General features: G+C 44.1%; 1 non-coding gene across 1 annotated transcript; it reads left to right on the top strand.

Annotated features, from left to right (window-relative positions):
* The first annotated feature begins 3,590 nt into the window (after window positions 1-3,590).
* On the top strand, window positions 3,591-3,697 carry LOC127745338 (small nucleolar RNA R71). Its single transcript, XR_008006535.1, has one exon. It is a non-coding gene; the product is annotated as a small nucleolar RNA R71 (small nucleolar RNA).
* The last annotated feature ends 1,073 nt before the right edge of the window (window positions 3,698-4,770 follow it).

The raw sequence follows: 4,770 nt of genomic DNA, 5'->3' as shown, positions 1-4,770 counted from the left end.
GGCCTGATTGAGAACCGACAGATGAATTCCGCTATGCTGTGACAGAGCATATGCAATCGCTTTCACTGAGAGGATGGGAGGTAGCCACTGACAACGGTGAAACCCTTGCTTAAGCTTGCCATGGAAAGGAGTAAGAAGGATTGGATGATGGCAGTAGGAAAGCAGAGAGACGGAAGGGAAGGCATCTTCATGCGCTTATCTGAAGTTCCTACCAATGAATTACATAAGTATCTCTATCTTCATCTTTATGTTATTTTCGTTCATCACCATTATCATTTGAGTTTGCCTGACTAAGATTTACAAGATGTCCATAGCTTGCTTCAATACTAACAATCTCCGTGGGATCGACCCTTACTCACGTAAGGTTTATTACTTGGACGACCCAGTGCACTTGCTGGTTAGTTGTGCGAAGTTGTGTAATGCCATGGTATTGAGCTACCACGTTTTTTGGAGCCATTACCGGGGATTATGAGAGTTGTGAAAAAGTATTGTTCACAATTTCGCCCACCAGAACTCAACCACCTTAGTTATCCTAGCTGTCGCTTTATTCTTCAGGTTGTGCTCCTCAGTGAAGATGATTCGCCTCCCTTTTGTGCCAGAAAACTAATAAGCACAGCGTCAACACTAAACTTAAAGGTTTGCTTGTCCTCAAGCAAAGAAGAACTGAAAATAGAAGAGACAATTAGTAAGAGGAGAGAAAAATAAGAGGAGAAAAGAATAAGAGAGAATTAGGATTGGGAGAGAGAGAGAAAGAAAACTGGGCGGCGCAAGCGACGCGGCCGCGTCAGTCACGCGGTCGCGTGACCCATGTTATGCTTCGGGCGCGAGTGCATCCTCGCGCCTGCACAACTCTCTGTTCGAATTTAAATATTTGCCAAATTTGGGGTGACGCGATCGCGTGGGGCATGCGATCGCGTGAGTGGCTTCAGAAGGGAATGATGCGGACGCGTCGGCAAAGCGTTCGCGTGATGGGGATTATGCGTCTAGCACCAAGCCAGCACCACTCCAGCACAATATTTGGTTGTGCACCCTTTTTACGTCGAAAAATCAAGGCACGCGGCCGCGTGGGTCACGCGGTCGCGTGGGAGGCTAATATTCCCACATGACGTGGACGCGTCGGCGATGCGGTCGCGTTATTGCGATTTGTGCCACTGGCACGCCTCCAGCCACACTCCAGCGTGACTCTCTGTTCGTTTTTATTTTCTCCCCTCTCCTTGCGACGCGGACGCGTCACTGATGCGGTCGCGTCGCATGGCATTTTTTTTATAGCTTGAGGTGTTCGGTTCCTGGGAGAACATAGCTGCATGATCAGAAAATTAGTAAGAACTCAATAAAAATAAAATAACTAAGAAAAAACTACTACGAAAAATAGTGAAGGATATGAAATTATCGGGTTACCTCCCGACAAGCGCTTCTTTATCGTCACTAGCTTGACGGTCAGCTCCTCTAAGGAGGAGGATCATAGGGGCTCAGCTCTTCACCCCTTACTTTGAACTTCTTTCCTGTGTCTCCATAACGCAACTCAATATGTTCCAGAGAGAGGATTCTAATTACTGTATAAACCCATGCTGGATTGCTGGTCAACACCACCTTCATTCCTGGGGAGAAACCTTCAGTGGGGATCTTTTTGTTTCTCCATCCTCTGGGTACTTTCTTCTTTTTGGAAACCTCTTCCTTGGTAGATGATGCATTCCCAACACCAAACTTAGTTTTGATGTCAGGAGGGATTTTATTGACTGTTATCGAGGGAGGTTTGAGCTGTAGATTCTGCTGTGTATCATCAGGCAGTTTTTGAAGGTTTGGATCAATAAGCTCAGCCTGCATGCACATCTCTTCTTCACCTGTTGGATGTATATCTTTGAAGACATGAAAGACCAGTTGCTTATTATGCACTCTAAGTACTAATTCACCCACTTCTACATCAATCAGAGCTCTTCTAGTGGCTAGGAATGGTCTTCCTAGAATTATAGAGGCATTCTCATCTTCTCCTGTATCAAGAATCACAAAGTCTACTGGGAGGAAGAACTTACCCACTTTGACCAAGATATTCTCCACTAATCCATATGCAGGCTTCATAGATTTATCTGCCATCTGCAATGCTATCTTTGTGGGTTGTGCCTCTTGGATTTGCAGCTTCTTCATCACAGATAGGGGCATTAGATTTGCTTGCCCCCAGATCACATAGGGCTTTCTCAAAGGTTGTGCTCCCAATGATGCATGGAATTTGGAAGCTCCCTGGATCTGGCATCTTCCTTGGCAAGTTATTCTGAATGACAGCACTACATTCCTTAGTCAGGACTACTGTCTCATCTCCTTTTAAACGCTTTTTCTTTGACAATAGCTCCTTCATGAATTTGGCATAGATAGGCATTTGCTTCAAAACCTCAGCAAAAGGAATATTGATTTGTAACTTTCTGAAGATTTCCAAGAACTTTGAAAACTGCTTGTCCTTGGTCTCCTCTTGAAGTCTCTGAGGATATGGCATCTTAGGCTTGTACTCAGGAGCCTTTGGCAGTGTAGGATAAGTGTCAAGAGAGTCTGGGAATGGATTGTCTGCACGCTTTGGAGGGGCGTGCTCAACTTCTTCCTTCTTCTCCTCTGGAGCATCCTTTTCAACTAGCTCTTCATTGACCTTGGTCTCAGAACCAGCTACTTTACCACTCCTTAATTGAATAGCCTTGCAATCTTCTCTTGGGTTCACCACTGTATCACCTTGAAATGTGCTTGCAGACCTCTCAAGTATTTGTTTGCTCAGTTGGCCCACTAGCACCTCTAAATTTCTAATGGAGGCTTTGGTTTCCTGCATAACTTGTGCTTCCGTACTTGCCACTTGTCCACTTATCACGGAGATAGCCTTGCATTCCTCTCTTGGATTTGGAATTGTGTTACTAGGAAGGCTATTAGTGGTCCTCTGATCAATTTTATTAACTCTGGTGGCTATTTGACCCATTTGAAACTCCAGGTTCTTGATGGATGCTCTGGTTTCCTGTCTAAAACCTGTTAATATTGCTTCCAGATCATTGTTCTGTTGGAAACCACCCTGAGAATTATGGTTGAAGTTTTGAGGTCTCTGAGGTTAATCCCTCCATCCAAAATTTGGGTGATTCCTCCATCCCTGGTTGTATGTCTTAGAATATGGATCATTGTTGGGATTCCTAGGACCACTCCCCATGTAATTCACCTGTTCAAAAGAGGGTTGAGCATAATCATAATTATCATTTTGCATAAAGTTACCTGCCCTGTCATAGGAGACTTCTTGTGGTGGATTTTGGGTGTTGATAGCTGAGACTTGCATGCCACCCATCTGTTGAGTAAGTAGATTTATTTGCTGAGACATCAGCTTGTTCTGAGCAAAAAGAGCATTAATAGCATCTACTTCCAACACGCCTCTCTTCTGAGGGGTTTCAGAGTTCACAGGATTCCTGTTAGATGAGTATAAATATTGGTTACTTGCAACCAATTCAATCAGCTCAATAGTCTCCTCCGGTGTCTTCTTCTTGTGCAATGAACCTCCTGCAGAATTGTCTAAGCACATTTTGGACATTTCACCCAAGCCTTCATAAAATATGTCTATTTGTGTCCATTTGGAGAACATGTCTGGAGGGCATTGCCTAGTTAGTAGCTTGTATCTCTCCCAAGCTTCATACAGAGTTTCACCATCCTTCTGTCTAAAGGTCTGAACCTCCATCCTAAGCTTAGTCAGCTTCTTTGGTGGGAAAAATTTTGTGAGAAACTCAGTAACCACCTTGTTCCAAGTATCCAAACTGTCCTTTGGTTGAGAATCTAGCCATAGTTTTGCTCCATCCCTCAAAGCAAACAGGAAGAGCATGAGTTTGTACACCTCTGGGTTTACTTCATTTGTTTTCACGGTGTCACAAATTTGCAGAAAACTAGAAATAAACTGATTTGGGTCTTCGTGGGGAAGACCATGATACTGACAGTTTTATTGCACCAAGGTGACCAGTTGAGACTTCAACTCAAAGTTGTTCGCAGCAATAGGGGGCATCACAATGCTTTTTCCATAAAGATCTGCAGTAGGGGTAGAATAAGAGCCAAGCACTCTCCTTTGTTGATCATCCCCATTCGGATTTGCCATATTGACATTAGCATTATTATTGGGGTCTGGTGCGCGAAATTGTGAACAATACTTTTTCACAACTCTCATAATCTCCGGTCATGAACCCCAAAAACTTGGTAGTTCAGTACCATGGCATTACACAACTTCGCACAACTAACCAGCAAGTGCACTGGGTCGTCCAAGTAATAAACCTTACGCGAGTAAGGGTCGATCCCACGGAGATTGTTAGTATTGAAGCAAGCTATGGTCATCTTGTAAATCTTAGTCAGGCAAACTCAAATAGTAATGGTGATGAACGAAAATAACAAAAAGGTAAAGATAGAGATACTTATGTAATTCATTGGTAGGAACTTCAGATAAGCGCATGAAGATGCCTTCCCTCCCGTCTCTCTGCTTTCCTACTGTCTTCATCCAATCCTTCTTACTCCTTTCCATGGCAAGCGTAAGCAAGGGTTTCACCGTTGTCAGTGGCTACCTCCCATCCTCTCAGTGAAAGCGATTGCATATGCTCTGTCACAGCACGCGGAATTCAGCTGTCGGTTCTCGGTCAGGCCGAAATAGAATCCATCGATTCTTTTGCGTCTGTCACTAACGCCCCACCTTCAGGAGTTTGAAGCACGTCACAGTCATTCAGTCATTGAATCCTACTCAGAATACCACAGACAAGGTTAGACCTTCCGGATTCTCTTGAA

The sequence above is a fragment of the Arachis duranensis genome, chromosome 2 (genome assembly GCF_000817695.3).
Source record: "Arachis duranensis cultivar V14167 chromosome 2, aradu.V14167.gnm2.J7QH, whole genome shotgun sequence".
Classification (NCBI taxonomy): domain Eukaryota; kingdom Viridiplantae; phylum Streptophyta; class Magnoliopsida; order Fabales; family Fabaceae; genus Arachis; species Arachis duranensis.
Note: the sequence above shows the minus strand (reverse complement) of the source record. Positions and strands in the feature narration are given on the sequence as shown.